The following is a 14,256-nucleotide window of genomic DNA, read 5'->3' as shown; positions in this document are numbered from 1 at the left end:
TGCGAATTGTGAACCACAAGTTTCCCTCCCTCGCAGGTCACTCGTTCAGAAGAAAAATAAAAATAAAGAAAAAAAGAAGAAAAAAAAAAGGATTAACATTTTGTACAGTTATACTATACCGCGTTTGGTTTGCAATCGCTATCCTCGTGCCTTTACCTCCCTCGTTTTCATCTAAGGAAGGAATAGAATCTTGGAGTGATTGAGGTCTATAAATACCCGCCAAGCTCAACTCAAAACCACCAACACCAAGCCAAACGCCAAATAGAAATCAAAACGCAAACTCATTATTTAGTTGCAGTGGCGTTTGGCTTGCCCTGTTCTCAACTAAAATGCCGAAAATGGGACTCAAAAGCTTATTCCTCTTTAAAACATCACCATCACCACCTTCTGCAAAGCCCTTCTCCCACTCCTTATTGGACGAAAACATTGAAATTGCACGCTCTATCATTTCCAAATGGGACCCTATTCCTTCTTCTCACCAAACTTCTTCTCTCAAACCAGCAACCGTTCCTCTTTTCAGCAACACGCGTCAGGAAGCCAAACAGTACCTTAAGGCCGTTACGAGTCTGCAGTCCACTATGCATCACCTCGTTGCACTCGATTCCTCCTCCGAGAGCCTCGTTCAAGCCCAATTCCTAATGCAACTCGCCATGAAGAGGCTCCAAACCGAATTCTATCGGATTTTAGCCGAAAACAAGGACAATCTCGATCCTGAATCCGTCATTTCCACCGATCGACGGAGCAGCAGTGTCTCCGAGGACGAAGACAATTTTTCAGAGGACGAGTACCGCTTCGCCGGCAGCACGGTATCCACTGTCGCCATGGCGGATTTGAAAGCCATTGCGGAGTGTATGGTTTCCGCGGGATACAGCAAAGAGTGCGTCAAGATTTATATCATAATGAGGAAATCGATCGTGGATGAGGCGCTGTATCATTTAGGAGTGGAGAGGCTGAGTTTTTCTCAGGTTCAGAAGATGGACTGGGGGGTTCTGGAGTCTAAGATTAAGTGCTGGGTGAACTCCATCCAGGTTGCCGCACAAACTCTGTTTCGCGGCGAGAAATCGCTCTGCGACTACGTTTTCGGTTCGGCGGAGAGGAAGATCGCGGACTCGTGTTTTGCCGCGATTTGCAGAGATGGCGCGGCGACGCTGTTCGGCTTTCCGGATAACGTGGCGAAGTGCAAGAAAACGACAGAGAAAACGTTCAGGATGCTGGACTTGTACAACGCGATCTGTGAAAATCAACAACAAATCCACTCCATCTTCTCGTCCGAATCAACCTCCTCCATCGTATTACAGGTGTGCGCTTCAAAGGCGAGGCTTGGCGAGGTCATTCGGACGATGTTAATCAACTTTGAATCCGCGATTCACAAGGAATCTTCGAAGATTCCAGTGCCTGGAGGTGGAATCCACCCGGTCACGCGCTACGTCATGAACTACATCGCGTTCCTCGCCGATTACAAGGACGCGCTCGCCGAGATAGTTGACGATTGGCCGCAGAATCCGTTGCCGGAGTCTTACTACCGCAGTTGCGATCGCGAGGGAGTGAATCGCTCGTCGGGGATAGCGGAACGGATCGCGTGGCTGATATTGGTGCTCCTCTGCAAACTCGATGCCAAAGCGGAACTGTACAAGGAGGTTGCGCTTTCCTACCTGTTTCTCGCAAACAACATGCAATACGTCGTCGTAAAAGCGCGAACCTCGAACCTAGGGTTAATCCTCGGCGAACATTGGTTAACGAAACACGAGCTGAGGGTGAAAGAGTACGTTTCCAAGTACGAGAGCGTTGGATGGAGCAAGGTTTTTTCGACTCCCCCGGAAAACCCAACGGCGGAACAAGCGAGGGCAATTCTCGAGAGTTTCGTGTTCGCATTCCGTGAAGCGTGCAGGGCACAATCATCGTGGGTCGTGCCCGACCCGAATCTGCGTGACGAAATAAAAGCATCGATAGCTACTAAGTTAGAACCAATGTACAAAGTGTTTTTGGAGAAATATCAGCTCGGGCCGGATGCGGTTTTCGGTTGTTCGCCCGATGATTTCGAAAAAACTATCTCAGATATTTTAACGGGTTGCGTTTCGTCGTCGCAGACAGCTCCTTCTCCACCGCATCGCTTCAAACGCCGGTGATGTTGGAGCACGCAGTCGGTTGGGCCCACACATTGTTTTTATTGTTTTTTTGTTAACGGTAAAGGCAAGAATGTGGGTGGAGTGGAATCTTAGATTCGTCTCCAGTATGCAGACAGCTTATTTTATTTTAATTTACTTTTTCCGATTAAGGAATAAGTTTTAGGTGAATAATCCCCCAACCATGGAAGGATAAAGTATATTTTGTAATTTAAACTCTCACAAATTTCAATTTTTTTCAAAAGCTAATTTTATTTGGGTTGCACCACTGTCAAATTTTGCATCCAAATTCGTTTGACATTTTAACAGTTGAATAACTAACTATTAAGAAAATCTACATAAACCAGAAGATAAACACATTTATTATCTTTTATGAAGATATGAAAAACTACAAGTCTTTAACATTTTATTTCTTCTATCTTTAAGAAGTTATAATAATACAAAGACTAATTACATTTCAACCACACCATGGAAAACTTCAATCCAAATCTGCATAGCAACATACAAATCATTATATAAAACACTACGCATTCACGTATAAGCTGAAAATGTCCTTATATAATGACCTCTATCACCCCTCAAGATACCAGTATTAGCCTCATGTCATCGAAGAAAATTTACCTGTCTCTTAAATATGTCATTTAATAAAATCGAGTGTAGAGTATACAAAAACAAAAGTGGTTGCTTGAATTTCTCATGATTTATGATCTTCCATATGATCCACACAATATGCAGATTTATGTGGTTGGTTAAAAATATTGGTCCCTTGCACGAGTCTAAATAGGATGGTTGGGGTTACAAACATAATGTTGTTGAAAATGAAGTTCAATCTAATTTAAAATCATTTATGTACATTACAGCTTTGGTTAAAATTGAACCAAGAACTCTCAAGCGATCGATCATAAAAATATCAATACAAACACATAAATTTACGTATCTGTCCAATCGAAGACACTACTGGTATTGAAGGCAATGACCAATATAACTGAGTTATCTTTATAATAAAGTTTATGATGTCATTAAGTCTTAACTGGGCTCTCAAAAAGATAAGAACCTTAGACATTATAAATAAAAAAAAGATAAATAAGATAGTTACAAGTGTCTTTTATTATTTACATATTCATTAGTGTTGGAAATCTAGTGTGAAATTTTATATTGGATACAAATGAAAAGGTATAGTAGATGAAGATCTATTAATTCATTATCTTAAGAATTTTTATAGAGTGTATATAGTTTGACTCAAACCTCATTAGTATTTGTATTTTTTTCATAAACTTTTTTTTCCGATAAATCCAACAATTAGACTATCTAAAACTATTGGTTGAGTTTATTCGTCTGAATTTATACCTAAATGTTGTAAATCCCATGTCATGTAAATTATTAAAAATTGTGAAACTTTCAATAATCTTTTTAATAGTATTAATATTTATAAAATTTTGTTTTATATTTCGTATATGTAAATGGGATAAATAAGCTATAATTAAATTAGTTATATAGTTAAAGTTTCTATAATATGATATTATATACCATAAAATTTTGATACAAACATATTTAATAAATCAATTATACGAAATTTAAAATGATATAAATTTATAACTCAAAACAATGAAAGAAAAAACAAATTCTAAATAAGTTGATGTTAAACATCAAACTTTGACATTTGAATTATATTAATTTTTCAAAATCTATCATATATTATCATAGTATGAAATTTTATTAAAATAAAAAAATACATAAATTTTACATTAAAATCATGAATAAAAAAAATTATATTTCATAAAACATAAACAAACTATATATATTTTAAAAAAGTATAATACAAATACACGAAGCTTAAAGATTAAACCACTAGTAAAAAAATCTATGTGGGTCTTGAGATAATTTTCTTCAAATTTTTTTTAGGTTTAATGTCTCGGTAGGTTCCTATTTTCGGCGTGAATCTCAAATAGGTCCCTTTTCTTTTCGGCGTCTCAATTGGGTCCCCATTTTTGTAAAATTGTAACAATTAGGGGTCTGCCGTCAAATTGAACAAACGGCCGTTTAATTGTTTGTTACGTGGCATGAACAGTGTTTTCAGTAATCACACGTGGCATGATTCCCATCTCACACTGACTTTGTATCAAACACCTTCTCTTCAACCTTGCCACGTTAGCCCTATCATCTTCCACCCACTGAAACCCTAACCCTAGCCGCCACTGCCGTTCCGCTTCCGCCGCTCCCGCCAATGCCGCAAGTCGTCGCCACGGCTAGAACATCATCTCCTTCCTTTCTCGCCGGCGCATCAACGGACCACAACGGTGCCTCAACCAAGACCGCCGCCACCTTCCTTCTCCTTCGCGCAAGGGTTCGAAGCCACCACGACCGCCATCTGCGAGTTCGTCTTCGCATCACCAACATCTCGCCGCCGTCGCACAAAGTCACAGTCCTCTTCTCGGAACCCAATCGCACCTTCATCTCGGATCATCACCTCGCGATCTTCACCAACCATGCCGCGACCACCACTAACCTCCCTCACCTCGCGAGCTTCCTCGCCGTTGCCCAACCTCCATGGCAGCCATCACACGCCACCGCACCTTCCCGCTCTATAATCGAACCTGCATAAAAACCAGACCTGCAAAGAAGAACCCAACAATCACAAATCGCACACTGTTAGGCGCAGGACCCATGGCTTCCTCAAGCGGAACATGTTCGGGTTCATCCTCTCTGCTTCAGAACTCGGGTTGTGTGTGAGAAGGAGAGGGGAAGATGAAGTGGGAATTACCACTGTGCCCTTTCTCTAAAGCTGATTTAACTTCATAGTTTTTAATACAAAACTCTTTTTTAATTCCACGTATGATTACTGAAAACACTGACCATGCCACGTAATAAACAATTAAACGGCCGTTTGTCCAATTTGACAGTAGGCCTTTAATTGTTACAATTTTACAAAAATGGGGACCCAATTGAGACGCCGAAAAGAAAATGGACCTATTTGAGATTCACGCCGAAAATAGGGACCTACCGAGACATTAAACCTTTTTTTTACTACCCCCAAATTGTTCGAACTTTGAACGCTTGTGGTTTGCAAACCAACTGGACCTTTACTTTCACTCTGAACTATTAACGACAGTCTTTTTATTTGTTATTTGTTTATTTACCATAATTAAAATGGTAACTTTTTATTAAGTGAAGTGTTGGTATGCTAAACTTAACATGATTTCAATAAAAAAAATTATTCAGAATTTGTATTTTATTTTCATACTTAGAGCATGTTTAAATATATGAGATTATATATTATATACTTTTTAAATATTTAACATTATTGTTTAATAGACATTCTTTACAATAGCCCATCATCATCTACACTTTTCAGCGTCTCTCTTTTTCAAACCGAGTGTGAGTATTTATCAAAGAGTCAATAACTTTGCGTAATAATGTTGTAATAAAGATGAGTAATCAGAATTAATTACCTGACCTCTTGTCAAATATATATTTATAAATCTTATAATGGACTTACAATTATGTTTAACACATTGATTATCAATAAATAACTTTCATTATTCCTATTAATTTCCAATTAACAATTATTATTCTTATTAACTGTCCATTAATAGTTGTTATTGTTCTTAATATTATCAATTAATGTCTGTTCTGGACCGATCAATTATTTTCTCGCTCGATGGTTGACCGCCCAATTCTTACATGAGATGGTCATACAATACAAAAATTAATTTTGATAAAAATACATGAAAAGAAAAAACAAAAAATTTCTCTAGCCTTTATGAGACCTAACTAATATTAAAAGATAGTTCATAATATTAATCTTGTCTTAAATTTATAGATATTTTAACATATCCCTAACATTAATCAAATAAGTACAATTATTCTGTTTTAAAATAATTTTACTAAATTTATCATTTCAAATCTCTCTCACAATTAATATATTTACTAGTTGAGCTTCAATTTCAATATACAAGATGATAAATCAACAATTAAGGTAGTATTTAATAATTTAATTTTAATAAATATGTAAATGCATTGATTATATGATTAGAGTAATTATATTATCCAATGTAGTATACTTGTTTAATTTTATAAACAAAACTACAATATATGTATAGTAAACATGTATTTTTTCAATTAAATTCTTGAGAAATTATTATTAAATTGAATTAATTAAACAAAATTTGATCATAGCTTATACATATTAAAAAAATATTAAAACAAACTAACTATATATGTGTATACGCGCGCATGTTAATAGAGTACATAAATTTATATATAGAATAATTAATTCATATTATTTTATTTTATTTATTATTATTTAAATAAATTATTTTAAAATGGGCTATACAATTCGAGAAATATTTGTCTTTATTTATATAATTTATTAGTGTTTATAAAGAATTTGACTGCATTAAAACATTGTGGTTGAAAATATAAAAGTATAAAGTGAAACTGACATAAACAAAGAACGATTAATTTAGGCCTAGTATTTATATGGTTAATTTTTATCTTTCTTAATTTCTGTAAGTGCATAATTAAGTATAACAAAACGGTAGTATTTATTAGGAGACAAGATTGAAGATGAAGTTTCGATATTTTGGTACAAATTGAAAATATAAAAAACAATATTTTGTTAACCTTCTGCAGTGCTCAATAATAATGGCCATAAAATAAAACGGAACAAGAAGCTGAAGAAATTAAAAAAATAAAAAAAAATCTAAGAAAATATTTCTCACTTAGGACTTTAATTTGTTTCAAATTGTGATTTTATAGTTTAAAAAAATGAATAATTTTGTTTAGATATATCACAAATATTTTAGTTAAATTTTTCGAAATTTAGAAGTAGTTTTTAATTTTGCTGTAAGGAAAAAAAATGATGATAGAAATTATAAACAAAAACTTATATTATTAATGAACATAAATATAGGTATAAATATTCTGACTTTTTATATTGTGGAGAAGTTTTTCCACAGCTTGGTTAATTGGTTTAGAAATTGTGGAAAGTTGCTATAGAAATTTAATAAGAAAATAGGGGTACCTAACATTTCTCTGTTTAGTTTAAATTAAAGTAATTAATTAAATAAACAGATTAAATTAAAATAAATCAGGTAACATCATGTAATTCAATGATTATTAATTGATCTGACTCGGACTGAGTGCTTTAATTTACACGGTCCACACCACACCACATATAAAAAATAAGTCACTTTTATTTATATAATTAAAAGACATTATAACTTTTAACAAAATTAGATCATTTTTAATTTTGTTCTCCCTTGATTTTAATTTTTTAATATCAGACTTTCAGAATCCGTAATTCATATTTTAAATGGATAAAGTTTTATAAAATTTTATAAAACCTATTATCAGACTAAAATTTTATGTTAAAAAAATTATAAAAAAAATTTACATCATGTGTATATTTATCAAATAAAAAGAAACACACATTCATTCTTAATAGTCATCACTACTAATTCCTTAAACATCCTGAAATATCTGCAACTCACGTCAAAATGATAATTATCACAAAGAAAAAATAAAAACATCAGAAGTTATTTTTTCTTTTAATTCACGAAAGCCATTTTAAAAAAAAAAGAAAAACTATTTGTATGTTGTATATTCTAGAAGCCATTTTGGAAAGTTATTTTTCACTTTCAAATTTAAAAAAAAAAAGGAGGTATTTTTATATGGGGTGCAGAAAGAAACAAAATGAGATGCATGAAGAAAGTGTCATATCTATGCCTGAACATTATATTTGACGTTGGGTCCTTTTTGGGTTTTCTTTCGGTTTACAGAGTGTTTCATTCTACATCTTTTTCAAGATCTCATCTTCTAAAAATTTTGACATTTCTCACCTCCCACATTTTTAAAACTTTCAATTTTAACTTAAATAAATATTTTTCCATTTTCTTTTCTTTTTTATTAAAAACAATTTTTACTAGCATAATAATAATTTAATTTAATTTAAAATTTAAATATTATTTAAAATAATTTTGTATTTTAATAATTATTAAAATATAATTTATATTATAATAATAGTTATATTAAAAACATAAAAATAAAATAATAATAATAATAAATAATAATAATAAATTTAATTTAATATATTCAAATATATTAAATTATAATAAAGTATTAAAATATATTTAATAATTATTGAATTTTAAATAAAAATGAAAATTTTAAAAAACTTATTTATATATTAAAATCTGTAAAATACGTTAATATTTTTACTTTTTATTTAAAATTTAATAAATATTAAACTTAAATAAAATTTATAATATTACTTCTTATATTTTTATATTTTAATAATTAATAAAACATAATTTATATTTTTAAAATAGTTCGAAAATTAAAAAATAATATGAAAATAAAAATAATACTTAAAATCATATTTAATATATTAAGTTATATTAAAATATTAAATTAAATTTAATAATTATTAAAATTTTAAAAAAATAAAATTTTGAAAAATTTGTGAATCGATATACATATTCGATAAGTTATGAATCGGATATCATAGCCGAATGGTTTTTAAAATTTTATTTTATATATAAATTTTAATAATTATTTAATTTAATTTAATATTTTAATATAATATAGTATATTTAAATATTTTATTTAATATAATTTTATTTGTTATTTGATGAATAATAATTTTAAAATTTTATTTTTTATTTAAATTTTAATAATTATTTAATTTAATTTAATATTTTAATATAATTTAATATGTTTAAATATATTAAATATTTTATTTAATATAATTTTATTTTTATTGTTATTATTTTTATTTTTATTGTAATTATTATATTTTTATATTTTTAATATAATTATTATTATAACATAAATTATATTTTAATAATTATTAGAATATAAACTTATATTAAATAATATTTGAATTTTAAATTTAGTTATTATTAAGGTGTGTAGAGTTTTTTTAAAAAAAGAATAACAATATATTTATTAAATTAAAAATATATTTTTTTATAAAATTAAAGGTGTAGGATAATAATGAAATTTTAAAAGTAAAATTTTTGGAAGTATTAGAGGAAACACTCCTACTTATACTTATATAGCGGTCCAATAATAAAAACAGCAATTACTTGGTGTACCCTCACAATTTCCTCCCTTCAAATTTTCAATGTAATCATTTTGCCCTTTGTAAAACTAACTTCCCGAATATATATTCTGGAAACTTTCTAAATCAACTTTACACTGTAAAATTTTTGAAATATTATTTTCGAAACTCATTAAATATATTTTGGAAATAATTTTTTCGAATCGATTTTTCAGAACAAACTTTTTTGAGAATGAATTTTTCGAAACATCCCTACATGAGTTGCAGATCAAGTTTTTTTCTGCGCTTTTTTTTTTAAATTTTCTCTGCAACGATTCTTCTCTCCTCTTCCTTTGCAGTAGTGTTGACGAAGGATATTTAAGTTTTTTCCTCTCTTACTATGGGGTGCAGCTAGAAATTTCAGTGGCGATGAAGGATATTTAAGTTCTTTCCTTTTTATTGTGGGCTGTACTTAGTATACTTGTGGTGCAGGAAGCAATATCCAATGTAACGAGGTTAAAGTTGTGTTGCCACCAAGAAAAGAGAAAACGATAGAATTTATTTTCATCCATAAAATTTCATCCGTAATTATAAAATTTTTTATACTGTTTGTATTATCAAATTGTTTAATTTAAAAATATTTTTCTTTAATATTTTATATATTTTTCTTGTATTTAATACAAATGTTAACCAGCTCATAAATAATTTAAATTTTAATAACCCAAAATCACATGACACATAAAAGTCATTCATTAATACATACACGTAACGTGTTAAGCTATTCCTAATCCATGAACAACTAAATTTGAATTTCAGTGTTTGTAGTATTTTTAATTGTAAATTTCAAAATCGGTATTTAGTATTAAAGTTTATTTTAAATAAATAAATAGCATATATTAAAAAGAATATAAAAATTAAAGATTTCACAATGTTTACATAGTAATACATACAGGAGTAAGTACAACTAAAATTCTCATCTTACAGTCACATAAGTTTATGTAAAAAATAAATGCATGATAGTTGTCGTACAAAAAAAAAATACATCAGCAGTCAATAAGACAGGGTTTGTTTTCAGTTATAACATTCAAACGAATTCTTGTTTTTTTTCCTTAATTTGTTTTTCTTAATTGAAATGCAAACTAGCATTAATTAAATATAATAATTTTATATTTCTTTTTTAGATAAAATTTAAACCAAAATTCGTGGATTTAAATACTCATATAGGTCTAAAGCTTAAAAATATACATATATTTTTAGGAAACATGTCGAAAATACGTCCTGCACTCCCCCAGAAAAAAAATCTATTTTCTCTATCGGTGAACATAAATAAGAAGTTAAATTATTTCTAAAGCAACTCTAAAGGAACTGAAATTAGATTAATCAAGTAAAATATATATAGTGATTTTGATAAATTTCATCTTAATTTTTCTATATGGTACTCTGGAAAGAAATGTGTCTTCTATTAATTTTAATATTGTAAAAAAAAAACATCCATATTGTGAGATTTTAAATTATTAGAATACATCAATATATATCCTTTGTTATGGCTAAAATTAAAATTAATAGGTTCGAGGAAGAGAATAATAATTGAAGTTTCATCCAATAGTTCGGCTATGGGTGGAAAAAAATTAAATGTGTTCATTATTTAAAATGTACTTGGAGAACACTAAAACTGAAATTGACCACTTCCCTTGTGGGTTGTTGGATGCTGCAGCAACTCCACGTTTTCATCCACCATGCAACTTACAAGCCCATTAATTTCAAAGCAAACAACTTGAACAAAAAATCCACAATCAAATCAATGGATAAATGTGTAGGGAATATCACATCAACTAAGAATAAAATAAATTTTCATATATTAAAATTTATTTTTATGATATTTGTATAGTATAATTGTCTTATCAGCTTAAAATCGAAGGGTTTTGCAAGTCTGAAATTTCAAAATATCTAATTGATTAGCCAATTAATTGGACTAAACGAAGATTAATGTTATGAACGATTTCATTAAACTTAAACAAAATTATTATCATTTGAGTTGTAATTAAGTCGGTGCTAATCTAAAGTCTATTTCGGAATCTATAAATACAAGTTTAAAGTATTATAATAAGTTGGTTATATTTAATACGCATTTATTGTTAGTATCGCTAAATAATGATAGCAAATATGGAGTAGAAGAACAAATCACAAATCAAAACAAAAATTATTGAATCTAATGTTGTCACTAGTTATTAAACCAGCTTACAAAGTGAATTGATGAAAATAATAACGTAATTTCATCAAAGTTTGGTTTCTTGTTTAACTTTTATAATTTTACAAAACTTTACATACGTTTTTATACACACTATTTTTTTCTGGATGTTTTATGTTTTGTTTTTCTGGTTTGGATTGTCTCTATTGAACTGATAAATATCATTAATTTTTTTGGACACATATCGTTTAGTAGATAAAAGTGTTAAAGTATACACTTTTTATTTATTTTTTCTTTGTTGGTTTCTTGTATTGTCCTTATTCAATACATTTATTTTTTTATGGTAAAAAAAATGCTAATTTGTGTGAATCTTTTTTTTGTTGCAAAAATGTCCATTAAAGCAATTTTTTTTAGTAAAATAATTAGGGGGGAAATCACGGGATTAAATAATTTTTCAGTAATGGGAGATATTTTTTTTTCGGTAATATCTTCTTTAGATATAATTTTGTTTAAAAATATGGTTGAACACTAAATGAGTTATAAATGAACCTTGGTTTAACTAGTCCATGTGCAACATTTTGATATGCATTGCATGAATATCAACGCATTTATTCCCACCACGTAAAGCAAATCAAAGAATATTAATAGGATAATTCCATTTTTTTGCCATGAAAGAGAGATACCTAATTAACTACCTCTGAGATAAATCTGATGACAAAAAGGGTATAATATTTGTTATATTTTTGTATTAATCCACCTTTGTTATTATTATCAATCCTTCATTGTGTAACGTGAAAATGTTAAACAGAATATATAATACAACTAAAAAGGCAAAAAGAAAATGCTGATTTGAAGTTCTGTACGTGACAGACACAATTAATATATCTTTTTCATTCTACCTATTCACAGGTTGCATAATCTTACTAATAATAGTATAATTATGTATTATAATCCATGACAGAATCATAATTAACATTACAAACCCTATATAACACGTTTTTATCATTAACAAATACTAATTCAAAAGCATGTCATTTTAGGAATCTCATTAAATAGTTATACTCATAATTTCGTAATTGTTTAGCAAGTCTGCGCCCGAAGAATCATGATTCATTAAGAGGCCATGTTCATGGTTGGCAATGTACCACTCTATTATTACTATTACTGTTCCTAGCAATGGAAAAGCAAATTGATAGCAACACAATTACATATATATACGTAAGGATTGATGTATACATAAAACTAAATTGGTTCGTTATCATTCATGGCAGACAACGACATGGAAACTTCGTCGTAAACAAGGAGCTTAATTACAGCATTATCTCACTCATTAATTTGGCCGAAAATGTTTGGTGTTCTTCTTCTGCTTCAAAAGTTTTCCATAGCTTTCTGCAAAATTTTACACTTAATATACTCGCTCCATGATTCTGTCGTAATGGAGAAACTACTAAGTATTTTAAATATCATGATGTTTATTAATTTTTACATGAGATTAATTAAATAATATATTTTTTAACATATTTAATTAGTAATTTGGTGTTTATATTTAAATTTATGATTAATTTTGGTCTGGTATTAAAACAATTTGAGAGTGTTACATGTTAAAAGAAATTTCAATATAAAAAATAATTCAGATTTTGACTTATAACACTTTTTAAATAAAATTAATATTATTTTAATGAAAAGAATTAAATTGATTTTATTTAAAAAAAATTGGGTAAATTTAGAAACAACAGAAACTTCGCTTAAAAAAACTAATAGTTTAATCTTTTGTTCTAACCAATTTCTACGATTGATGGTTACAGTGTTTAGAAGAATTTGTAAAGATCTTATGATATAGATAAACCCGAAGAGTGTAGGGACTTCTCCACTGAATTATTGAGTTGGTTGTTCTAAGAATTTGGCTCATGTATTTATTGTTGTCTGGTCTTATTAGAGTTCTAAATAGGTTTGTCTTGGTGGGGGAATTTATAACTTTTATTTTTCTCATCTTCCATTAGTTTAGTTTATTTATGGCTTAAATATATATATATATATATATATATATATATATATATATATATATATATATATATATTGTCAATTCTATTCGGTAGAATATTTTTTAATGTGATTTTAAATTTCGTATTTATGTTTAATTTGATATTTATTTTTTATGACATTATTTAAATCGTTAACCGCAGATTATACACATTGGCTGTGTTTAAATGAGTTTATGGTTGCTTACGTGATTGTTCTAAAAAGTGAGAGTTAATTATGCTGCCATCGAACCATGTTGTCAACTATCATTGGAGCCACCACTAGACCAGTTTCGTTCTTTCACCACCGTGATGCATTTGATTCCACCACCATCGTGAGTGCAACACCAGCCAAGGGAACCACAAACCACCTTGCACCACCAGCGTCTTCATGTTATCTCCTCCACTTGCACTTTGAACCACCGTACGTGAGCCTTTAACGCAAAATGTGAATCCATCTTCTTGAAGCCCCTAATAGCAAACCACACCTAACAGATATCCATAATCAAACCACCACGAGACAAAAATAACGACGAACCACCAAATAATCGTGATAGTAGTACAAGCAGCATTTCAACCAACATTGAATCCTAAATCACAAAATCCCAAATTGTGAGCTTCACAAGATGAACCACCTCACGAAAGCAACTTACCGTGAGTATTAAGGATGACAAAAATATTCGTACTTACGGGTATCCGTGGATAAAATTTGTCATAAATAGTTAGTACCTTTGGGTATTTATTAACTGCGAGTAACGAATAGTAGGTATTTTAACATCTGCTTATGAATGGATCGGTTACAGGTATCATACTACTCGTACCCACGAGTATCCATTACCTATAAAAAAATAAAATAAAAACTTAATTTGTATTTTATTAAGTTAA

General features: G+C 29.6%; 1 pseudogene; it reads left to right on the top strand.

The window, feature by feature from the left end:
* The first annotated feature begins 227 nt into the window (after positions 1-227).
* Positions 228-2,372, top strand: LOC124830818 (exocyst complex component EXO70H1 pseudogene; annotated as a pseudogene).
* The last annotated feature ends 11,884 nt before the right edge of the window (positions 2,373-14,256 follow it).

This window comes from Vigna umbellata, chromosome 6 (assembly GCF_029865625.1).
Source record: "Vigna umbellata cultivar VRB3 chromosome 6, Vumbellata_1.0, whole genome shotgun sequence".
NCBI lineage: Eukaryota > Viridiplantae > Streptophyta > Magnoliopsida > Fabales > Fabaceae > Vigna > Vigna umbellata.
The sequence above is the reverse complement of the archived record's forward strand: the minus strand, read 5'-3'. Positions and strand labels throughout refer to the sequence as shown.